Below are 26,310 nucleotides of genomic sequence, written 5' to 3'. Positions count from 1 at the left end.
CAGGAGATCAAGGAGTTTGCTGTGAGATTGTCTCTCCACATAACACCTGAAGCTATACTTATAAAATGTCACCAACAGGACCACTCAAATGTGAGCAAACAAAGCAGACACCAATGAGCATGGCACACCGGACAGAGAAGAGCCCATGAGGCCTCAGTCCTACCTTCTCAAAAACTATGGGTAACTGAGAAAAGCTCAGAGTGGGAGAGGAAATTCCTCTGCTGTGAAGAGCACCCCAACTGGTTATCCAGTGCCAAAAGGTCAGTCCTAAAATCATACACAGAAGTAGCATTACACATACTGAGTCGGTTACATTTGGGAATAAGCATATACATATTCTTTTTTAAAAAAAACGATTTATTTATTATGTATACAGTGTTCTGCCTGCATGTATACCTGCAGGCCAGAAGAGGGCACCAGATCTCACTGTAGATGGTTGGGGTGGTTGCTGGGAATTGAACTCAGGTCCTCTGGAAGAGCAGATAGTGCTCTTAACCTCTGAGCCATCTCTCCAGCCCATATATGCTGCATATTCTTATAAGCATGCAATAGCAACTGATAAAAATAGAGGCCATGAATTTGAAGGAGAGTAGGGAGGGATACATGGAGGGCTTTGGGGCAAGAAAAGGGAAGAGAGAAAAGTTGTAATTATGATCTCAAAAAATTTCACCTAAAAAAATAAATAAATACAATAGTTCTAGTCTCTTTTCCTCATCTTGATTTCTGTGGGAACAGGACCTCTACAAGGCAAATATGTCTGGATAGCAGTGCTGCAAGGCCTTTTTTTGCTGGCTATAAGTGAGTTCCCAAGAATCAAAGAGAACAGACACATGGCTCGTCTTAAAACTAAAGGTGGTTACGGTGGAAGTGAAACTGAATTCCACTCAGGCAAGAGATGTGCCTATGTGTATAAAACAGCATAGCGACTCCTGGAGGGAAACTGAACAAAACCAGAATAATCTGGGGACACAACTCGGGCCTCTGGAAATAGTGACCCAGTTCATGCTAAATTCCAAAGTGACTTTACTTGGCAAAGGTTATTGGGTACAGAACTCATATGATGCTTTAACCCTTTATAGATTAAAGTTAAGAAAAATAACTAAGTGTTCTTATTTTAAAAATTGTCAATTCTATGTTCGTAAAAAGAATTAACATCAAACACACTTCCCGTTAGCCAGCACCCAGTAGGTTTAAAAATCGTATTCACAGAAGGCTTTGATAGAAATTACAGTGGTTTTGTCTGTCAGTCTGTCAGTCTGTCTGTCTGTCTATCTATCTATCTATCTATCTATCTATCTATCTATCTATCTATCTATCTATCTATCTATCTATCTATCCATGTATCCATCTATATCTATCTTTCTATCTGTCTGTCTATCTATCCTCCAGATATTATCTATCTATCTATCTATCTATCTATCTATCTATCTATCTATCTATCTATCTATCATCTATCTATCTATCATCTAACTATCTTTCTCAAACTGTCTTAAACTAGCTATCACCAGGTAAGGACTTAATTAAAGCCAAGACTCTCTAAAATGGCAAATAAAGAACAGGAGCAGTTACAGTGAGGAGGCTAAAAGCAAGTTTCCCAGGGAGATCTAGCTTATGACTGAGAAAGAAATGAATTCACTCTGTAAGCAGCTATCTTTCAAAAGCCCAATCACATTGTATCCAGGAGATAACATGAGACACCATCGATTTTCCCAGCATGAAGAGGGAATGGCATCACTAACGTCTCAGTGCAGGAAGGCTGACTCTAGCATGCTTTTGCAAAAAGCACCCCTGAGTGCCACACTGCCCTGCACACACCGTGTGCTTTCTGAAGACCAGTGACTCAGTAACTGGATGTTGAGCAGAGGTGAAAGCTCAGGATATGAGTAAACCAGAGAAACATCTTCATGCTGTTTTTTGACCCACCCAAAAATCTTGACAATCAAAATGCTGGGACAAATGAAAAGCCCATCAGTCCAATGCTTCCTTATTCTGCTTCCTAGTCAAAAGCAAGAACAAGAAGTTGTAAAACATGAAAAGGAAAGGAAATAACCAATGTGTTAGCCAACATTCCCACTGTAAAGTCACCCAGACAGACATGTTTGTCAAGCCAATTAGATAAGCAGAGAAGTGCTGTCTTGTCTCAAACAATAAATAAAGAGAACAGTGATGTCAGGGATTGAAGGGCATAAGAAGAATTATCTTTTTAAAAGTCACCTTCACTGCCTTTCTGTCTTGTCCCTGTCAACAGTACATTCCCTCCATGGGATAGCATAAAGCTAATTGATCGATGAAAGGGAAACTGTCTTTAGTTGGTACAGAGTTAGCTTACATTGCCTATGCTAGCTAATATTGCTATATATAGCCTTTCCTCATTGACTTAAGCCTAGTTCTTCCAAAATAACTCTTTCAGCAAGGCATGTTCTGAAGATCTTAGATGCCAAAGGGGAAAATGTCAATAAAATAAATGTGAGGGTTGGCTAGAAGTGAATGTACACCATGAGAAAAGTTTCAAGTAGATGTTGGAGACTTACATCTTCACAGTATTCACAAACTAAGAGATGTGTTGGGAAAAATTAAATTTTTGTGTCCTTATTGATTGTATCCTTATTGAAGCCTCAATTAATGATCGAATGAGAATGTTTTATGTGTCTTAGGAAGTAGTAGAAAGTGGGCCCTGCAACTCGTTGTATTTGTAGAGAGAAGCCAGGCATTGGTGGCTTAATTAGCATGTTCCATGTTTCATAGCTGCTACTGGAGGGTAAGGCAGGTTCAAACCCAGGCAGGCTGGCTCCAGAATCTATGCTATTCACTACACAGCAATTAAACAGAGCCCATGTTAACCACTGCACCGTAGTTAAATGCATGCTGCATTTAAACACTGGAGAAGTCATTTGGTCCTGATTGATTATTTAAATATTTGCTATTTCAGTTTGCTATGTTGTCACATGCCTACCAGTGCTTGGTAGGCAGAAGCAGGGGTAGTGCCACAAGTTAGAGGTCAGTTAGGTCTCCACAGTGAGTTCCAGGACACTTAAGACTGCACAGTGTTAGCCTGTCTCAACACACACACACACACACACACACACACACACACACACACACACACACACAAAGAGAGAGACAGAGACAGAGACAGAGACAGAGACAGACAGAGACAGAGACAGAGACAGAGAGAGGACATTGGAGCCGATGCACACAAGCATGGAACATGGGAAGCTGAGCTGAGGCAGGAGGATTGTCAGCCTAGACTATACACTGAGATGTTGTGTCCCCCATCCCTTTCTGCAATAAAACAATACAAAAGAAAACAACAAACCAAATACAAAAGAAACAAACAAAACGTTTTTGGGTGTAATGAGTCTCATAAGGTCTCCATCATTTTGACTGTGTCTTGCATGGCGGTGGTGGGCTTGCTGGTCCTAGTAACAGCTCTTCAGAAAAGAGCTACTCAGGAAAGGAGCTTGGCAGGGGTTCTGGTTGTCTGTCAGTTAGTGCATTGGTCTGTAAAGAATTGTGATGTTTGAAGAAATAGCAGAGCTGGTGTGTCCAGTAGGCAAGGGTGCTAGGACAGTCAGGATAAATCTTCAGTAGCTTTCTCCTCTCCAGGTGAATAAATTTAATATGGGATTAACTATGGAATCATTGGGGTGTGAGGGGAGCAAAAGCTAGAGCGAAGTAGACTGGTAAAGTAGGAAGGGGAATGAGTCCTTCTCTCAATTCTGACACATTTCGTTGTCTTTCAACTACTACATGGAGATGTCGGTCTCAGACAATAAAACATTCTGTTTCAGTGTCTACTTAGACCTGGCCACTGAATCCCAGCCCACTAGGGTTAACAAGAATCCATCAGAGCAGCAATTTCCTAGGAAAAAGAAATCCTAGCAGGCCCATGTCTGGGTCTGGGCAGCTGATGGATTGCTTCTCTTTTTATAGAGCCAAACCATCTTCATAGGAATCAGCTTTCAAGTATATAAATTTCAGCTTGGAAATTATTTCTCTTGATACTGCTTTCAGCCCTTCTTTTTAAAAGACATTAATTAGCCGAATAAACCCACCAAAGAACACAAAGTGTTTCTGCAAAATAATACTGTAATTTGTATTGAAAATGTTATTGAAGACTGAAAGAAAGAAAGGAAGCAGAAAAATGGTAAAGTTATAGTTTATTGGAAATCTGGGATAAGTCACCTTTCCTCTGTTTGATCTAATGTATCTGATTTTCATCTCACTTTCCCTTCTCCCCCCCACCCTTGCACAATTTAGACAGTGTCTCCTCTGTTAATTTGTCACAAAATAGTAACTCACAGTTTAAAATCACACTGACAGCCTACAGAAAAACCTTTTGACTGTGAAGTAAGTTTCGACGTTTACAAAACGAAGGTCTTTTCCTCTTACTATGTTTTGGCTCAACATTAAAGGTGCAGGCAAGACTCCTCTTTATAGACTAAGTGACTTTTATCTCAGATGTTCTTTTTTAATCATGCATTTGTAACACAAGGACATGCCAAGATAAATGTAAATATATTCTATTAGGCTATGAACAATCCCATTTTCCTCATTTTGTTGTTTGAGACAAGAGTCTCACTAGGTGGCCTGGCTGGTCTAAATCTCTCTATGCAGACCAGGCTGGACTCTCCTGGGTCTGGGGTTACAGAGGATTGTAAGCTGTTGTGTTGGTGCTGGACACTGAACATGGATCCTCTGAAGGGGCAGCCAATGCTCTTAACCACTGAGCCACCTCTTCGTGCCCCTCACTGCTTCATATTAAGGCATTGCTATTTTACATCAAGAAATAAATTTAAACAAATTAACAGTCAGATGTTTCCTCAAGCAAACAGATGCAAATTCATTGGTTCACTCATCCAATAATAAGGAGTCAGTGGACGTAGGGCTATGTGTGTGGGACAGCAGAGCTGGGGTGTCAACAGTTTAGATTTGGACCTGGTTTGCCTACAGCTAACAAAGTCTCGCCTGAGTAGCTGTCTCTGTTCTTTTTCTGTTCAGTGACTGAATCCTCAAGGGGTTTGTGTGTGAACATTAAATCCCACCATGCACAAATTGATTATTATGAATTTTAGGACCAAGACTTTTTTTTTTTTTTTGGGGGGTTCTTTTTTTCGGAGCTGGGGACCGAACCCAGGGCCTTGTGCTTCCTAGGTAAGCGCTCTACCGCTGAGCTAAATCCCCAGCCCCTATTATGAATTTTAAAGATGAGGTAATTGAATCAATATTCATGCACCTTCCGAGTCACATAAAAAGACACTGACTGACCTTTTAGGTGAAATGGCCTATCAGAATGGAAATGGAAAATTTTACAATGTAGCTCTAAGTGATTTTTCCAAGCGTAGTAGAAAGGGCACGGGTGATACAGGAATCTTGAAACATTTTAAGAATTGATACTATTCATATTTAAATCACTTCTTAGATTTATGTGGCGGAAGAGAGATTTTGGCTTAACCAACAGCAAGCAAATGAATAAAGAACAAACTGAAAGAGGTTTAATATAAAAGATGGGGGGCTAAACTGAGTCAAATTGATCATCAGACACCCTCAGGTCATCCAGGAAGGAGCAAGTGGATACTTGTGTGTATGAACTCAGAGTTCTAGAGACCCATAGAGAGATGCACAATATTAATGGTTTCTTGATAAAGAATTTCCACTAGTGTTTGGTAACATCGTGTGTTTTGGTGTGGATATGTTCTTATTCATCAGGGATAATCTCCCAGAAGTACAAGTGCTGGGTCACATGGTAAGAGCAATTGTGGTTTATATTGAGACTGACAAACTTTTTCAGAACTATTCAACTCAATATTTTGCTACCAGTAACCAAGAGACTTCTGGAAATTTGCTCTAGTTTTCTTTAGAATTTTTTTATACTTTTAATTTTACATCTATATTTGTTACTCATTTTAAGCTAATTTTCATATGACCTATGTGTTAGATTGAAATTTTGCATATTGAATATTCAATAGTTGAAGAAACACAATATGGACATTGCTGCTACCCAGCTGGACTTGTATTTTGGGATTAAAGAAAGGTACTATTTCATCTTATAACTCTCAGGGTCATAATACTTCATGGAGAGAAGTTAGGGCAGGAACTCAAAGCAGGAATTTGAGGCAGGGACTGAAGCAGAAGCCATGGTCTATCTGTCTGTCTGTCTGTCTGTCTGTCTGTCTGTCTGTCTCTCCCCCCTTTATCTTTTTTCTTTCACATATTCTTTTTGAGACAACAATGTAATTACATAGTTCCCCCTTCCCCTTTCTCCCTTCAAAGCCTCCCATATAAGCCCCTTGCTCCATTTCAAGTTTACTGTTTTTTCTCCCATTAATTGGCACATTTATATAATGTATACATTTCCAGATACAAAAATACAACCTGGTCAGTCTGTATGAAATTGCTTGTTTGTATGTTTTCAGGGCTCACTGTTTGGTACTGAAAAATGAACTGGTATGATCTTCCCGGTTGAAATCTGTATCTTCCACTTTGAATATTTCTAAGTTGCCTGTAGTTCTTTGCGTAGGGTTGAGGTTTTATAAGCATCCCCACACTCTGAACTTGGCATCCACCTTAGTGTGTCTGTTTGTGTCATCTTTGTTCAGCTCGTGTTTAGGCAGCCATGGTGATGAGATGTTATTGGTGTAGCTTCTGACATTTCTTGGAGACAATCTCATAGCAAATTTTCTGACCCTTTGACTCTTAGAATCTTTCCACCCACTCTTTCACAACAGTTCTCTGAGCCTTTGCTTTGGGAGTTGTCTTACAGATGTATCCATGGGCCTGGGTTCTACAACTCTGCGTTTTGATTGTTTTGATTTTCTAGAATCGTTCCAAAGAGAACTTCCTTTGCTGAAGTACAAAGACTAATATTATTCAGCTAGACCCTGGAGAAAGGTGTAGCATCAGGCTGGGCAGAGAGGTTGGAAGATGCATTTACATTTTTGTAAAGAAGAAGAGGAAGAGGAGGGAGAGGAGGAGGAAGAGAAAGGAGATGACATCTTAGTGTATAATGTTGCGGCCTGTCACAACTCCACAGCATAGCTGTAGCCATTTTGCTCCATACCTAACAATTATTTTATACTGTTTCTGTAATATGCCTGTCAGTCATTGACATAGAAAAATAACTTGACTCAGAGTAAGGTCATGCTGACCACGTATCCTGCTATGCTCTGTGTGAGGTTTGTAAATCTTAAGTATAAGCTTCACATAGGACCCATCAAATTAAAGGCCAATGAACTCCTCATTCAATGAAAACAGCTTGAGTTAGGGTCGACCACCAGGCAGTACTCACAGCACCTGCGTATGACCTCATTGTGGTTTTGAGGTTTTAGCCTTTAGAAGCTGACAAAGTGTTCAGGGTTGTAGCCTCAGGCTCCAAATTCTGAGTTATGGCTCTAACTGATCAGTTCTAGGGTGTACATTCAATAAACTATTCTTGTCTGACTGAGAGCACTGTTTGTGTGGTTTGTGGGGCAATTCCTCAACCCCAACATACAAAGACACTTGCTGTCAATCCTCATGAGTAGGGTAGCCATGTGGTGGAAGGAGAGAACAGAATCTTAAAAACTGTATTCTGATTTACACAAACACACACATACACACACACACACACACACACACACTCACCGAGAGAGAATAAAATTATAAAATTTAAATATATTTTATGTAAATATCTTTCTGTAGTAAGACTTAATTTTTGTATTGATTTTTGTGCCTATCCCTTCACTAATACTACTGTCTTGATAAATACAGCTTGATATTAAGTCTTAAAATGGCGTAGTATGATTGTTTTCTTTTAAAGTGGTTTAGAGTCTTATATTTATTTTTGTTTTCAGATAAATCTTAGAGTTGGGTTATCAAAATGTATAAAAATTCCTTTTGGGGTTGGACATGGTGGCACCTTTCTATTAGTCATCCAAGCATGTGGGAGGTAGAAGCTGAGGATTCTGTGTTTCTGAGCTCATTTTTGGTCACCTAGCAAGTACTAATCTGGCTTCGCAATAATGTCTGACTAGGCTGTTAAAGTGATCCTCAGGCCTCACACTTCATCCTCCTGAGAATGGGACAAGAAGCAACATCACATATCACCATTCCTGGGCATTTTATTTTATTTTTGAGACAGCATGTTATGTAACCCGGGCTGGCTTTGAATTCATTCAGTTTCTGAGGCTGACCTTGAACTCCTGACCCTTCTGCTTCTATCTCCAAGTGGTAAGTAGCCCAATGTGTTTTGAACTGTCAATCCTCTGATCTCGGATTCCCAGTGTTCAATATGAATTAAAGGTCTGGCTTCTCTGGTCCCTCACTCTTGTTCTGTCACCAACACAGAACTCTTTAGGACTTTGATAGGTAATGCATTGAATCTGTTAACCAATTGAGGATATTTCATCTTAAACATACTGTCTATAATTCTGTGGACATAGATGTCTCCCATATATTAATGTCTTCAAGTTTTCTTTGAATTATAATGTACAATTTTTAAAATATACCATTCCTTGATTAAATTTATTGTTAAATATTATACTCATTTTGATGAATATATATATATATATATATATATATATATATACAGGCTTCAAATGTATTTCTTTACATTTATTTATTTATTTTTTATTGGATATTTCTTTATTTACATTTCAAATGTTATTCCCTTTCCCAGTTTCCTGTCCATAAGCTCCCTATCCCTTTCCCCTCCCCTTCTTCTATAAGGGTGTCCCCCTCCCCACCCACCCCCCTTATCCACTCCCACATTCCCTTGCACTGGGGGTCTAACCTTGGCAGAAGGGCTTCTCCTTCCATTGGTGCCCAGCAAGGCCATCTTCTGTTACATATGCAGTTGGAGCCATGGGTCAGTTCATGTATAGTCTTTGGGGAGTAGTTTAGTCCCTGGGAGCTCTGGTTGGTTGGCAGTGTTGTTCTTATGGGGTTACAAGCCCCTTCAGCTCTTTCAGTCCTTTCTCTAATTCCTCCAACGGGGGGCCCATTCTCAGTTCAGTGGTTCGCTGCTAGCATTTGCCTCTGTATCAAATGGATTTTAATAAGGTAATGCTGAATTACTGCTCCCTTTCTCAGAAAAAAATTCAAATTGAATATATCAGGAACAGATCACAGTACTCCAATAAAAATGCACAGTGTAACTACCTGAGATGGGCAAGACTAAGAGCTACTGTCAGACCTTCAGCACAGAGCCACCCTGTTACTGAAATTGTACTTGGCCTATCAAGAAAAGCTGTGGACAGCAACAGCAGAGACACAAAAGTGTAGTACTTTCCTAAGAAAAGGATGGAGGCAAGTTAACACAAGATTTCTTTTAAGATATTCTAAAATACAAACCTCTAAGAGAAAATGTCTTCCTTAGGACATGAAGGGGTCATATATGAGATATAACAGAACTGTGTGTATGCTGTAACCTTTGTGGACATTTGTCTGAATTCTCACCTGAGAGTGAATGGAGGAATTGGGCTGGGTTATTGAAGGATGTTAGGTTTTGTGGTATACATGGCAGTGTCCCTGGGGTTGGGAGGAATAAAGATGAAAAAGTAATTAAAGTGTGTGTTTGTGTGTGTGTGTGTGTGTGTGTGTGTGTGTGTGTCTGTGTGTGTGTGTGTGTGATAGAGAAAGAGAGACAGAGACAGAGACAGAGAGAGACAGAGAGAGAGAATGATCAACATTAATAAAGCTCTGAGTCCATTTTTCTATGGTTCTCCATGCCCTCAACAATCAATCAACTTCAGGAATGCACCAGACATGATAACGCACTATACCACAGACTTTGATTTGTTAAATACCACCCCTCTCTTGCCCCTCTCCCTTCAAGCATAGTCCCCAGAGTAGTACAAGCACGGAAGACCTATCTATTGGGAAGAACCCCTAACACTTTTCCAGGATAGGATTCTGGCTAGTCTAAAAAGGGCCCTTCTTTTAAGGGCTGCAGGAAACTAGACAATGCAACTTTGTGTAATATCGGAGGTGTTTATTTGGAGCAAATTCAGTTCCTGGAGCTGGATGTTTGACCGTGGGAGGAGTTCCACCAATTGCTCCAATTTCTTTGTTCCATTGTAGCACCTTGGCCAAAATGTTCAGTTGTTGGTGGGGTCAATCCAAGGGTTCCATCTGGCATCATAGTGGCAAGTCCTGGAGGAGCTGGAGTACCAGGTGTTACAGGAGCAGGCATGGCGTCTGTATTCTCTCAGCACATAGCACCTCCCATAGCCATTTGGCCCATCTGTATCTCTTGTTCTCTCGCATCAGGGAAGGTTCTTTTGAATCCTTCCTGCTGTTGCCGCATCTCTTTGTCACAGCGCCTGTGTTCCTTTTCTGCCTGAATTCTGTTTTCGTTTCTGAACCTCTTGGTTATGCAGCTCCTCCACTCTTCCTAGCTCTTCTTGATGTCTCATCAAATCCTGCCTCATTAGCATAACTTGGTGCTCATGGCGTGCTGCCTCCGTCTCCATTTTCAGCTTCTCACGAGCCTCCTTGATGTTGCGGTCCACTTGATCCTTCTGTTGCTTCTCCGTCTCAGTGATGCCTTCCAGAGCATGGCATACTCATAATCAAAGGACCCAGGCTATGCAAATGTGGGTGGCTGTTCCGTCTCCTTGTGAAATTGCTGGTTTTTTATAACCAGATTTCTGGAAGTCCCTCTTCATCGTCTGACTGGTCCATAGGCTCCACAGTCACAGGCTGAGGAAATGTGGTTAGCAAGAAGGAGCCTTCACCGCATCTGTCCGTGCAGCTGGCTTGCCTGAGAACTCAACCACGCCTTTCCCTGAGGGCCTTCCTCGGTCATCCACGATGACTACAGCCCTCTCCACCTGGCCAAACACAGAAAAGGCTTCTTCCAGCAGTTCGTAGGACACTACTGAAGAAGGTTGTGGACTTAAGGGATGCACTATGACAAGCAAAGCATATTCTCAGCTGCTTTCTACAGAGTGGCATTTTGCCCTCCTCTACTTTGAAAATTTCCACTAGGGTTCGTGTTCCCAATCGAATAAAGCCAAAGCCTTTATCCTTATGTATGAAAACGTCGCCTGCTTTTCCATATTTCTCAAAAAGTTTCCCCATTTCCTCCTCAGTGATGTCAGCAAAAGATTGCCCACAAAGAGACGAGTGTGATGGCCTTCTCTCCTGGTTTCCTAAAAGTCTTCAAGTCAATAGTCAGGCCTTCATTTTGGCTGCTGGCCTGCTGGCCATTTGCAGGTATTGGTGGGAGTGGGTGTTGCTGCTGCTGTTGCTAATGGTGCTGATGATGGTGGTATTGATGATGTTTCCTTCGAGTATGATTCTGCTTCTCCAAGTTAAAGGTTTTATTGCTCTGCATTTTTGCACCCTTGACTTAGATTTGAACACAGCAAAGTGTCTGCCTCCCAGTCCTCTCTAACCCTGCCCACAGTTCTTTGCTCTGAATTTACATATTTCATATAAAATTACAACTTGTGGTTCTATGTTTCTGCCTCACCACTGGGGTGTCAGGACACGGCTTGAAGTGAAACACAGGAGCTAGGCTACATTCGTTTCTCCCTGTTGGGATGCTGGTCTTCTGTACACAAACATGCTGCTCAGGGGAGACGGAACTTAACCTAAGATAGGGGTCCCAGCCCGTATTTCTCAGGGTGAGAAACAGTGCGGACTGGGGTCAAGGCTGTGATTTTCAAGCTCCTGGGGCACTCAGGAGCTTGGGAACCATGAAGAATTGAGAACCCATCCCGGAGCTCAAGCAGGGTGGTGGAGGAGTGGGGTCCACTTGTCCAACAAAAACTGATTTCTCCTGTATTGAGCTTGTATCTTACAACTTAGTTTGCTAAATTTTTCAATAATTTTAAAGGAACATTTTTATTCTTTGACCTTTGTCTACAAATATAAAATGTATCTTGACCATAATCACCCAAAACTTCCCCGGCCATCACTCCATCACTCAACACATATCTAGTTCCACTTTCATGGTGTGTGTGTGTGTGTGTGTGTGTGTGTGTGTGTGTGTGTGTGTGTGCATGTGCATGTATATAACCATCAAGTTGAATTAATGCTGCCCACGTGGGGCCAAATATAGGCAACACTTTAGGGAGCACACTAAATGACTCAATAATTATTTTTGTAGATTTAATATTCAAGTTTTTGAGACAGAGTCCTTTGCAAGCCAGGCTGACTTTTTTTTTAATTTCTTAAAAAATTATGTGGGATTCTCTTTCTTTCTTTCTTTCTTTTTTAAGATTTATTTATTTATTATATACACTGTAGCTGTCTTCAGACATACCAGAAGAAGGCATCAGATCTCATGACAGATGGTTGTGAGCCACCATGTGGTTGCTGGGATTTGAACTCAGGACCTCTGGAAGAACAGTCAGTGCTCTTAACACAGAGCCATCTCACCAGTCCCAGGCTGACTATGTCTAAATCCATATGTAGCATTATAGTCAACTAAGCTACAGTCAGTCTGCCCATCTCTTTTTAATCTCTCTCTCCTCTCTCTCTTTCTCTCTCTCTCTCTCTATATATATAATATATATATACATATATATATACATTTATATACATTTTGACATGGAGTGTTATGTGTTACAGGCTGGCTTGAACTCTTTCACAGCCAAGGTTGGTCTCTTAAATCCTTATGTAGCCAATACTGATACTCTAGAACTCTTAAAAATCCTGTCTATATCTCTCCCCAAGGCTAGAATTGTAAGCATGTGCCAGAATGCCTGGATTATTATTGTTATTATTATTATTATTACTACTACTACTACTACTACTACTACTACTACTACTACTACTACTACTACTAAAAATTATTGTGTGTGTAGATGGTGCGTGTATGTACATGTGCAAGTGTGTCACAGCATGTGTGTGGAAGTTAGAGGACAAGTTTTGCAAGCTGAGTCTTCCCTTCACTGTGTGTTTTGAGGATTGGATTCATGTCATCAGGCTTCTAGTCTTGAAACTGTGTATAGCTCTCTGGCCCCTTTGCAGACTTTATATAAGGATTTTCAGGCAGGCACAGTGATGTCTGTCTATAATTTTAGCACTTGGGAGGCAGAAGTAGTGTGGCTGAAGCAATTTCAGGAAGCCTGGTCTACATGGAGAGTTTCAGACCAGCTAGGGCTACACAGTGAGAAGCTTCGTCAAAAACAAAACTGTTTTGTGTAGTTCTCGTCTGGAAGATCATATCATCTTTGAATAAAGATGACTTCCTTTTTATTCTTTTTCTTTTCAACCTAGATATCTCTTACTTCTTTTTATTGTGCAATGGCCTTGGTCAGAACCTCTAACAGAAAGTTGATTAGAAATGACAAGAGTGAACTGCCTTTTCTTTCTGCTTTTAGTGGGGAAGGCATATTCAGTTTTGCACCATGAGGTGTGATGTTAACTGTAGGTTTTTTGTTTGTTTGATGGTATATGATCTTTGTTTATCAGGCAGAGAAAGCTCCCTTCTCTGTCTAGCTTGTTGAGTGTTTTAGCAGTGAAAGGCAGGTGGATTGTTTTCACACTCTGCTGAGCGCAGTAGAGCACTGCATGTATTTTCTCTTTGTTTCTGAAGGACAGTCCATTACCCTGATTGATTTGATATGTGGAAAGAAGATTGCAGTTTGGAAAAACCCTACTTAATCTGGATGCATACTCTGTGTGCTGCTGGTTTAGATTTGCAGCATTTTGTGAGGACTTCTGATTCGTACTCAGAAGGGATGTTTTCTGTCATTATGTCTTTTTTTGGCTTTGGTATGAAGGCTGCACTAGCCTCAGAGAATGAGTTAGAAAGTATTCCATTCACGACTACATTATGAACAAAATGGAGAGGGCTCAAGTTAATTGATTGATAGGATTTTCCAAGAGAGTCTGGGCTTTTCTTTGTTGTATGTTTTCAAAGGACAAGTTCTCTTTACTTGTTACAAGTCTGCTTAAGATTTTTTATTTCTTCTTGAGTTAGTGTTGATAATTTGAATGTTTTGGAATTTGTCTTAGTAAGGATTTTACTGCCGTGAACAGATACCATGACCAAGGCAATTTTTATAAGGACAACATTTAATTGGGGCTAGCTTACAGGTTCAGTGGTTCAGACCATTATCATCATGGTGGGAACATGGCAACATCTAGGCAGGCATGGTGCAGGAGGAGCTGAGAGTTCTACATCTTCATCTGAAAGCTGATAATGGAAGGCTGACTTCTAAGCAGCTAGGATTAAGGTCTTAAAGCCCATGCCCACAGTGACACACCTATTCTAACAAGGCCACACCTCCTAATAGTGCCACTCCCTGGGCCAAGCATATTCAAACCATGACAGGAGTTTTTAATTGCATCCAGGCTATAGAAATACAGTTTTCCAGAGCTGTTTCTTTTAATTTTTTTTTGTTTGTTTGAGACTGTAACCCATGCTGACCTTTGACTCCTCAGTCATCCTACCTTGATCTCCTCAATGTTAGTGTTAGCTTTTGGGATTCTATTAAGGGCCACACTTGGGAGTTCATAACAAAGTGACCACTCTCTTTAGTTCCTCTTCTTTTCCTGACACATGAGTTTCCCACACTATCCTTTCTTGCTTTCTGTATTTGTCAGTCTGTGTCCTGGTGAGTAACATGTTGAGCTAATGAACTTAAGATTAGAAGGAATTTACTTTTGCTCATGAATTGCCCCACTGCTTTGAGGCAGTTGTGAGCATCTTGACTGGGGTTTGTGGCAGAACAAAGCCCTATGACCCAGCCTAGTGGCAGACATCTAGGTTATCAGCCTTCGGGGTGCTGAAGCAGGATGATTGTAAGTTTAAGACAGGCCTGGGCTACAGTGAGACCCAGTATACAACAAAACAAGATCAATAGCAAAACAGAAATGAATAAATAAACAAAACATTTCCTCACCTCACCTGTCAGTTGTAAAAATACTGGTTAAGTTTCCACAGTTCCCTAGGTATGTGACTTAGGGACATCACATTAGTTCTTCCTTTTCAAAGTGTATCAGTTCCATAATACTGTCCTGTAGATCAATGTTTCTCAACCTTTCTAAAAGCTGCAACCCTTAATATTGTTTCTTAGGGACAGGTAGGTATACATTTTTTCAACTTTCTTTTAATAAGTGTTCAACCTCTCCTCTCGCCCACCTTCCAGCAGATGTAGTGGAAGAGAAAAGTTATTAGGATAGGAGGGAAGTGGACCTGTTCAGCAATAGTTCTTTTGGGTGAGCTTGATCTTCTTGGACAGCAGTTCAGTCCTGTAGCAAACACCAAATATGACTTAGCAGCTGCAAACCAGTCCTCTAGGCAGGCAGAAACCAGGCACAAACCAGTAGCTGCATCCCAGTCCTTTCAGCAGGATGACACCAGACAGCTATAATTCAATCCTGAAGAAACTGCCAGGCTCATCAACTGGCCTAATGCGAGGCTGAGGAAGCAGCAATCTGTCAATGGAACCTCACAAGCAGTTTTTGGGCAAGTTTCTCTCAATGACAGTATCACCACAAGTTCAGCTCAACAACACTATGTAAGGCAAGCCAATACCTGCATGTTGTTAGCATAGAATAGCAAGGCAGAGCAAACCAAACCAATGCTCAGTGCTCGTCTCCCACTGTATGTGGGGTCATATTTATATTCCTTCATCAAGTGTCCTTTCATGCATTTGCTAAATCAAAACATCCTTTTACCTGTGTCTGTTTCAGGAAAACATTCTTTCACACATTTGCTTTAGCAAGACATCCTTTCACCTATGTGCCCCAGCAAAACATCTTTAGACTTTCTAAAGAGAGCTTCCACTTCAGAGACCTGAGTTCAAGTCCCTAGTGCTCTTGTAAAAAGGTAGGTATAACCAAAAACATGCCCATCACTCTGCCACTTTGAGGAGCAGAGACAAGAGGATCCCTTTGACTTCCTGCCTCCTGTTCTTGCTCCAGGTTCAGTCGGAGACCCTCAAGGGAGTGAGGTAGAAAGTGAGAGAGCAGGACATACTCTGAAGGTTGCATGCAGAATAAAGCAAACCTGTCCCATTTAGTAACCTTTTTGGGAAAACCTCATATTTACCATAATGTAGTTATATATAATTGGGTATGCATATAATTAAAAACAGATACATTTCGGGAAGAGACACGTGCATTGGAAAATGAATGTATGAGATAATCTATCAATCAAAATAAAGAGCCACATAAATCCCCCGAGTCCCCAAGTAACAACTTGTTTTCTTGAGCTCATGAAAGGAAGCTCTGAATAATAAGCGACCTTTAGAATGCTCTCACTCATGTGGCCTGCTGTCGGTCTTGACAGCATATCTTCATCTTCCTATATTCTAAATTTTCTCTTTGCTCCAAGTAAACTTACATTGTTTTTTGTTTTTGTTTTTGTATTTTGCAAACTTGTGCAAATGTTCATTTTCAGTTCTTTACTAAGGAGACTAAGAACCTGGAAACGGCTGACCTGGGTTCATACCACTGATGGCAAAGGTACTTACTGCCAAATATGACAAACTGTGTTCCATCCACAGGGTACACACTGTTTAAGAGAGAACTTATTCCCTCAGCATGTCCACACACACACACACACACACACACACACACAGACAGACACACACAGAGAGACACACACAGACACACACACACACAGACACACACACAGACACACAGACACACACAGAGAGACACACACACAGACACACAGACACACACAGAGAGACACACACACACACACACACACACACACACAGACACACACAGACACACACACACAGACACACACACACAGACACACACGTACAGACACACACACAGACACACACAGAAACACATACACAGACACACATACACACACATACATACACACACAGAGACATAGACACACATACACACACACGGAAACACACACACAGACACACACAGACAGACATACACACACACAGACACACACACACACAGAGACACACATAGAAATTTAAAAGTGGGGTGAAATATTTGTTACTTGCATTTTTAGCCATTTCAAAAGTACGATTTAGTGCATTTAAGTACATGCATAAGCCATAAAATGTTACTAGTGATTTAATAATAATTAATAATAATAAAAATAATAATCTTTCTATCTCTTATTCAATAATATTTCAGTAACATGCTTTATGTTAAGATGTTGATATCAGTTTTCACTACATATAAATTAAATTATTGTTAGTCTTTTATTATTCTATAGAAAGTAATAGTTAAAGGGGAGTGAAAGATCATGTAGTTATTTTTTCACTAATCCATGGCAGATTTTAAGCAACTCCCTTTGTATTTCACATGTTCAGAATGTTGTGACGTCTTACTGTTTCTTTAGGACACTTCTGACTATGGCTACAGAGGATGTTAAGATGACCTCAGCTGCTAACATGGAGCTTCCAGAAAATTCCAGGGTAGAACCAGCAAGGTCATATGCCTTGAAGTCACAGTCTAAAACTCTCCAAAATACTTTTACTTTTCCAGAATCCCAGCACTTGGAAGGTGGAAGCAGGAGGACCAGGATTCCAAGCCATCCCCCACTGCACAGTGAGTTTGTGGCCAGTCTGGGTTACAACTTGCCTCCACGCTAACCCCTTCCCCCACACTAACAAAACAAAGAATCATTTTGCTTAGATGTGTTCTTCAGGTTGGCAGGAATTTCATGAGTTTTGATATTGTCACCTCTGGCAGTTGCATGCTGTCAGACTCTGTCTGTAGGCTGCTATCGTTGTGGAGAATCTGCTTTGGAATAGGTTAGCTACGAGTGACGGTCAGTGACTGAGGCTGATCAATAGCTCTCATTATCTGTAGTATTTACAGTTATAATCATGTCCGTTTCGTATATCACAATGGCACATATCCTTTTGAACTATAAAAATCATTTACAGAGGTGTATGTTTCGTTGCAGCCAACCCACTCAGGAGCCTGAAGTAAAAGTCTTACAGCCTACATGCTAGGCTTCAATTATTAATCCCAGGCAGTAAGAGCAACATGATGTTATCTTGATAGTTCATATTATCTCTTGTTAAATAGTAACTGAAATGCAAAATTCATTTATTCTCTGAACACATAATTCTGGTCACTTTTTATTTAGTAAGGACAACATTAAATAATTCAATTCAACAATCCAACCACTACATTAAATAAAGGAGTGTATAAGACAGCATTTACGATTACAAAGCTCTTTCTCTGGAAGGAGAGCAGACAGTAAATTCAAACCACAAGACAAATTCAGATAATGAATGTGGTGATATAAATAAAACACACCCATTGGATCAAAGTGCCTGAAGGGTAAGTTCGTGTTAGAGGCATTGAGAAGGAGGGTTGAGTTAGGAGGCAGCTGTGGGATAGTCAGTGGAAAAGGCTAGGCAGGATGAAAGGCAGCCTCAAGAGCTCTGAACTGAGGAGTTGGTAGCTTAAAAAAAATAACACAAGCCAGCCAGTGGGATCATAGTGGGGATAAAGGACAATGGGGCATGTTGCAGTCATAGAGACAGTTTGAGATAGGTAATAAAAGGAGACCCAGGCAAGAATAAGATATGAAATACTGATTCAGTCTCTCTCTCCTTCTGTCTGTCTGTCTCTGCCCCTCCCTCCCGCAACCCCTCCACCCCCAGGGATTTGAACCTAAGGGCTTAAAATGCTCCAGACAAGCATTCTACCTTCAAGCTATATCCCCATCTCTCTTCTTTTTAAACAATATCTCAATCAATTGCCCAGGCTTCAGGCTATTCCTGTAGTCCAGGCAGGCTTCGAACTTGTGAACATTTGCCTCAGCCTCCAAAGTAACTAGGATTATAGGCCTAGGCCACCTGGCTACATTTGTCATTCTTTCCTAAATCCAAAAGGAAATCAATTAACAAGCTTCAAGAAACACGATAATTTGTAAATTTCAGGAAGTCCCCTGGGATTGCTGTCTGGGAAATAGATTTGGGGCTCCATGTGGGAAACAGGAAGTTTCGAGGCTTTTAGGAAAGATGGCAGCAGCACCGTCAGCACTGGCAGCAACACCACTGAGAGAGTTCATCAACTTTATGCTCCATTAGTATAGTGAAGATGATGTAGGTGGCATGCAGGATAGAGGTAACAAGGCAGACCCCTCCGGGCATATGTTTGAACAGTTAAGTCAAAAGAGGGGTGGTTTATTATTGAGGGAAGACAAGGAGAAATACAAATTATCTTAGATGGGGAGGTCAAGACAAGAGGTGCAGATGGAGAACCAAGATCACACAAACAATAAAGCCATGGACTGATGAGACCCCAGCTGACAGGCTGGACAGGTAAAGAAATAAGGACAGCCTGACTAAGTTAGGAGAGGCTGAGCATCCATTCTGATGGAAGTAAAGTATAGCTGAGGTTTTCCCTGAGGGGATAGGAAAATGAGGAAATAATTGGAGAGTAGTATAAATAGTTAACCAAGGCTTTATAGATAGCTTGTATGTTTGTGCCTAGAGGAATGATCCAGTAGACACCCTCTAATGGGACAAGGAGAGCTGCATGGTAATTGCTGGCTTAAATTTCTTGAACATGGGAAAAGGAGATAAAATCTAGAGAGTCAGGAGATGGCTTGGTGTTTTTTTAGGCACAGGGAAGCCTTTTCCTTGGAGGAAGAGGAAGGCTAGGAATGTGAGTGCAGATGAGACATCCCAGCAGCCTGCTTCTGGGAAGTTGCTGCATTTCCCCTCTGATTGCTACTCTCTTCCCAGGGCAGAAAGAGGAGGGTTCCTGAGCTCTTTCAGAGATGGAAAGGAGGGATTTTCAGAGGGTTGAAGAATGAGTAGAAAACTCATTTTGTCTGAACATGAGAAATGTCATGTTTCCTGGCTGCTGCTGAAGGCTCATCTAAAACTAGGGTCAGAGGGCGAGTTCAAGTTCGGTGGCTGATGATGCCTCGAGAGGAACATTTGGCTTTTGTGCAGAGTAGATGGGGTGGATTAAGACCATGTTTAAATTAAATAGTTAATACAAAAACATACAGGAGGGACGTAGGAGTTAAAGGAATGTTGATGGTAATACTTTCACAGATTCTAGAATAGACTGAGATGGACTGAGTGTGCCCAGGATGAGAACCAGAAGCCTTTTTCTCTCTACACCACTGAACAACTGCTGACACTACAAGCTAAATCGAAAAAGGCTGTTCCCTCACCGTGATGGTTTTTCCTCTAGTGTGGTGGACTCATTAGCAATGCCAAGGTACTCATGGTATTGGGTATGGGTGAGCGAGATAGATAGAAGCAAAGATTGGAAAAATGATCTGGCAACTGAGAAGATAAGGGATTAAGAAAAGCAGTGCCCCTTTCCCCCATGAGACTGTCTCTGGAGACAGAAATGGAGTTCTGATCACTTCTGCCCCTTAAAGGAGCCATTGCTCTGGGCACAGAACTGCCCCACCCTCCCCGTTATTCTTACTTGACAGACAGTGCAGCAGGGATTTTGCTGAAGTTGTTGACACTGAATAACATGGTACAGAGCATACTGTCCCCTCATACATACCCCTCCAGGCTCAATATCCCAGGCAAAAACTTAGCAGCCACAGTCCTTTAGGTGTAACTGTGAAAAATGATAATCTCAGATGATGAGCAGTATAAGATTAAAAGATGTGTTCTATCCAAGTGGAGAATTGGGTGTTGATCTTGGACTTTATTGTGGGAATGCTGTTTAACCTCCTATGTCCTTGTAGAGAAAGTCTTGGGAATTTGGAAGAAGAAACATTTGTTGGAGCAAACTTACATTATCATTATTAGAAAAAAGAACTTTCCTTTAAATTTTAGCATTGTTTATAGAGGTCTCAGGAATTACTTAGCACCGTTTGGAAAACTCTGAAGATTCCTTTTCCTGTATTCCAATACAGAGAAATAAAGAAACATTATATGTGGAAAATTGAATAATATTTTGTGGGTCTTTGGTTATTCTTCCACAAAGCCCTATGAATGCAGGGATAAAACTTCCATTTTGAGTAGCAGTCGAGTAAAGGTTCCCAAGGCCTCCCTGGGAACTGCCATCCTACTTGACAAAAAGAGACATTTACATGGATACCTTACACCCTTGTTGGCAAGCTAAAACATGAATGTTACCCAAGACAAGTCCCATCCTGGTAGACATGTTAAGACATGAACATTGGACAAGCAAGTCCCTGTCACAGTTGAATACCCCAACCAATGGGCGCAGGATAAACATACCACAAAGACATGCTCCTAAGGAAATCCTCTTATCCTTAAATCCTGATTGGTGGAATAATTTGGCACAGGTGTTTGTAGATCTCAGACTTAAAAAGCCCTGTAGGACCTTAAGTCAAGGTCATGGTTCAGCTCTGGAGTCTGAATTGTATCCCTGATCTATCAGTCTTGAGGTGTGGCATTCAATAAACTATTCCTGGTTGACTGAGATTGATGATTGAGTGACTTATGTGACGGTTCCCAGACCCCAATTGTAACAGAATATTGATGCACTTGTCACAATCAATACATGTGCAATTTGAAGTATGGGCCCTTACACACACTACAGAGTACAGCTAAGAACAAACTATCAGTATTAGTTCATCAGTTATAACAAACGTGCAACTTGAATGCAAGGTGCTAATCGCTGTAGACACTGCAGTAGCTGTGGGGTCAGCTATCTGAGCTACCTAGAGAGATCTTTCCTATGTGAAAAGTATAGTGGTGGCCTTTGGACTGTGGTAAGGATTCAGGGAGCCTGGCCATCTGTAGTGTCACATGAGGACTAGCTTTGCACTCCATGAGATTTTGTCATGCTCAAAAAAAAACTTTTTATTGATTCCTTGTGAGTTTTACATCATGTTACATCATTCCTGTTCATCTTCCCATCCCCCTATATCTGTCCTTTGCCCTTGCAACCCTCCCTTCCAACACACACACACACACACACACACACACACACACACACACACACACACACACCACATACACACACACGCACTCGCACACTAGGAAAAGCAACATAATAAAGGAACAAAGCATAGGGAGAATCATTGTAGAAGCTGCAGTATCACAGTGTGTCACAGGGTATATCCTTCTGTCCACATGTCTTCACTTGCAAATGTTCATTGTAACGAGCCATTGGTCTAATTGAGGTCTTTGGCTTCTGTAATACCATCCATATTGGATCCTCACCAGGGCTCCTCCTGGTTATCCTGTTGTTGCCCTATGTCACAGAGATTCTACAGCTTTGGATCAGCAGGTCTGGCCCATTCACGAATCCCAAATGTTAGCAGATGATACAGATTTTCGGTGGGGCCATCTCAGAGCCCTGGATTTGGGCCTGGGTGGTAGCAGAGCGGGTCAGCCCAGAGGCTCTCCCTTATTTGCGCCACTGGAGCAAACTCTCCAGCACAGCTCAGGTTAGGCCACCCAATGCGGAAATCAGCAGACAGCAGGGTCAGCTTTCCTGCTGTTAAGCCCTCTGTCCAGCTCACCACAACCCCAGAGCCAGCTCCCCTGTACTGCCCAGTCAAGGTGCAGGGCCTCTTCTCCTGCGTAGTATAGTCAGTGAAGGGGTAGGGTAGCTCACTCACACTCATGCCCTCAGGGCCAGGTCTCCTGACTTAGGACTACAACAGGTGGTGAGGGATGAGGATGAGGGTGAGGGCAGCACCTCTGAACCCAAGCCATCTTAGCAGAAAGTGGTTTGGTGGGGCCAGCTCTCCTGAGCTCTCACCCTCAGGGCTGGCTCACTCACACTCATTGACCAGGACTAGTCCTTCTGTGCTGCCCAGGTGAGTGATGCAGCCAGCAAGGGGCAGCATCACTGTTCTCCTGACCCCAGGGCCAGTTCTCCACACCGTTGCAGGTGGCAAGGAACAAGTCGGGGAGAAGGTATTACTCCCACACCCACGGCATCCCATGGCAACCGTGGTGGAACCAGCTCTTCCTTGTTCTCACCCTCAAGGCTGGCTCACCTGTGCCCCCACCACCAAGGATCTGCTGTCCAGGACCCGCTCTCCAGAGTAATGCAGCTGGTGAGGGGCAGGGATAGCTCTCTGGAGCTCGGGACCCTGGGCAGCTTTTTCGACTGCTAGAAGGTGAGGGGTGGGATGGAAAAAATCACCTCTGTGCCCGTGCCATGCCACAACAGATAAGTGGTGAGGACAGCTCTCCCGTACTCATGCCCTTTGGGCTGGCTCGCCCACACCCTTACCATCAGGGTCAGCTCCACTGTGCTGTCTGGGTGACAGTTGAGGCCACTGCATACAGTGAGGGCTGAGGCCAGTTCTGCACAGACGCTGAACATCCAGGTCATCCCTGACGGTTGCCCCATCAAGGAAAACCACCCATTTTCTCTAATGATAATACGAGCTGTGGACATTGACACCAAGCCCTGCCACTCCATAGCCACGGACTCTGACATGGCCCTCAGAGACAGCTGAGGCTGGGACCTCCCCTTAGCCCCAGGTGGCAGGGCTGGTCACTCACAACAGACTATTCCTCTCTACTCTCGTCTCCTATTCCACCATTCTGTATGATGCTCAAACTGGTCCACTTCTCTTTTTCTCTCATTTGACCACCACGTACTCACATTTTGTGGTGGCTCCAGCTGCAAGCTGGTGACATGGCTGGCAGAGCCCTGGGTGACACCCTCCATCCATGTTGTGTGGTATGTGCAAGCAGGTGTCTATGGCTCACCTGGGTCATGCACTGGAGGGTAGGTATATGAGTGGCATGGTGGTCTATAGGTTTCTGTCTGTTCTCCTCTTCCAGTGTTGTGTTTGATTTGATTTAGTTTGATTTTTATGAGTCCTAGACATAAAACAACCTTGGCCACAAAGCCAAGCATCAAGCTAGGATGAACAAAGGACTTCTATCTGCTCTGCCTCTGACTGGTATAAGAACAACACCACTAACAATGTGTCTCTTTGCCCATTGCCAGGGGGTTTCGTCATGCTTTTAAAAACAGATGGTAACTCTATTTCCTTAGTGCACTTTTTTCTTGATCTTAGAAGACAACTGTATAACCAATAACCTCAGGTGATAGGACTTTGCTTGTTCTTTTGATTCACCTAAAAGGTTGGGTCTTGTGTGCTATAAAATGAGGTATAAAGATGAATTCTTAGAGCTAAGAAAGAAAAGAATGTTCTGGAGTTCAGTATGATGATACACTCCTGTAATCTCAGAACTCCGGACACTGACACAAGACAATTACTATGAAGTGGATACCAGGCCTTAGTGAGACCATTAAAAGTGTGTGGGGGAGGGGAAAGCAGCAGCATATCTCAGTAGTTTTAGGGACTGGAGAGATGTCTCCACAGTGAAGAGCCCTGTGATATAAGTTCTGTTTAGCATCTACATCTGAAGCCCTCTTCTAGACTCTGTGGACACTGTACACACCTACATCTACACATAAGTAACTAAAAAATAAAGCGTTTGAATGTTTTTAATAGAAATAGATTTGTATCACGTTCTCTTCCCTTTCCTCCCTGCAGGCCTTCCATCTACTCTCTTCCTCGAGTTGATGGACCCTTTCATTGATTGTATTTATTACAGATTGTGTGTTCAAATAGATATAAATACAAACTACTGAGTCCTGTTTTTGTTGTTTGTGTGTATCCTGGTTTCTGCATGGAACAACCAATAATTGGACTTATCCTTCAGACATTTGTTGCTTGTAGATATTTGTTTAAGGGTGAGAGGTCATGAAACTTTCCTCCTTCTATGTTAACATGTCCATTGACTGATATTGCTATTATTCTGGTTTTGTTTATCAGCCTCTTTTAGGAGACAATTTCACTGTAGACTTTCTTGTATTCTGAATTTTACAATCTCTGTACCCACTTTTCTGTGAGTCTTCTAAACCATACATGCCAAGGTTGTAATGAAGGTGTTTTCATTACTACTGGGCTCCCTGTGATCTGTTCATCTCCTCTTTGTGTCCAGTGGTGGTTTTCTACAGTAGCTTTCATTTCTACAACAAGAAGCTTCTTTGATGAGGGGTGGTAGTTATACTTATCTGTGAGTATAAGGATATGATTTAGAATATAATAAGGAATTATCCTGGTTTCACAAAGTGGTGTCAGTAGATACTTTTCTAAGGTCCATGATCTGACTAGCTCTGGGAAGTTGGCTAGGTTTCCTGCATCAGGCATGATTTCCTTCCTGTTGAGTGGCCCTTAATAGCAATTAGACAGCTCTGGGTTTCCACCAACATGCGAGTGCCACTTTCTGTATCTGTATACATATGGTGCCACGCTTATAATTACCATGGTTCATAGGACATGTCACAGGACTCTTTGTTTCCTTCCCTTGACAGCTTGCATAGTATTTTTTGGAACCAGGCTTTCAGGTCAGATCCAGCTTGAGTCATCCAAGTTGAGCATCCTAAGTGTGTGAAGATGTCTTCAGCAATAGGGGCCAACCTCAAACCCCGAGAGGCAACCGAGAGCTACATCTAGAGTCTATATTGTTTTAGGAGTCACTCGGACTATTCTGACCAACCCTTCAGACAGAGCTTTCTTACCTCTGACACTGGGGATTTTGTTAGTGATCTAAACAGAGCATTATCAATAAAAGAAATAAAAATAGTGAAGAGATACTCTGCTGTTGGGGAAGTGCAAGCTAAGATAACTTTGAGATTTCATCTCACCCCAGTTAGAATAGGCAAGCTCAATAAGACACCTGACAACAAATGCTGGTGAGGCTGTGTAGAAAGGAACCCTCACTCACCGTTGGTGGGAACACAGACTGCTGCAGTAAACATGGACATCAGTATGCAAAATCCTCAAAACAAAACAAAAACTAAAAATAAAGCTACTGTATGGCCTAGCTATATTACTCTTTGACAATGCCCGAAGGACTCGACATTTTATTTTACAGATACCTGTTCAGCAGTGTTTATAGCCACCCCATTTCCAATAGCCAGAGAATGATTTAAACATTCTCCAATAGATGAATGAATAGGAATGTGCTACAGATACACAACAAAATACTATTCAGCAGTAACAAAAAGGAAACAATGAAACTTTCAAGTAAATGGATGGACCTAAAAATGATCATATTAAGGGAGTTAACCTAGATATAGAAAGACAAATGCCACATGATCAATTCCATCTTCAGTTTCTAGCTCCAAGTCCTCATACATGACTGTACAATATAGAATAACCAAAGAGACCAGGTGGTTTAAAGGGATCATAGATAGGTAGGGGAGGGGCTGGGATGAAAATAGCAGGAGGCAGGTGACATGAAATGGAACACAGAGTAGTGGGACAAAGCTCCAACTGAGAGTGTGGGAGGAGGCAGGTCAAGATAGAAGGAAGGGGGACAAATAACACCCAGGTTCTTTGAAAAGCTTCAAGAAGTCATTTTGTATTGAAAAATTATACAAAGTACATATAAATGTATACACACAGAAATAGATTAGATAGAATGATAGAGA

General features: G+C 41.8%; 1 non-coding gene and 1 pseudogene across 1 annotated transcript; both read right to left on the bottom strand.

Annotated features, from left to right (window-relative positions):
* Positions 1 to 9,918: 9,918 nt before the first annotated feature.
* LOC116904357 lies at positions 9,919 to 11,317 on the bottom strand (annotated as a pseudogene).
* Positions 11,318 to 23,672: 12,355 nt separating this feature from the next.
* LOC116904691 lies at positions 23,673 to 23,816 on the bottom strand. Its single transcript, XR_004388387.1, has one exon. It is a non-coding gene; the product is annotated as a small nucleolar RNA SNORA48 (small nucleolar RNA).
* Between the last annotated feature and the right edge of the window lie 2,494 nt (positions 23,817 to 26,310).

The sequence above is a fragment of the Rattus rattus genome, chromosome 6 (assembly GCF_011064425.1).
Source record: "Rattus rattus isolate New Zealand chromosome 6, Rrattus_CSIRO_v1, whole genome shotgun sequence".
Classification (NCBI taxonomy): domain Eukaryota; kingdom Metazoa; phylum Chordata; class Mammalia; order Rodentia; family Muridae; genus Rattus; species Rattus rattus.
Note: the sequence above shows the minus strand (reverse complement) of the source record. Positions and strands in the feature narration are given on the sequence as shown.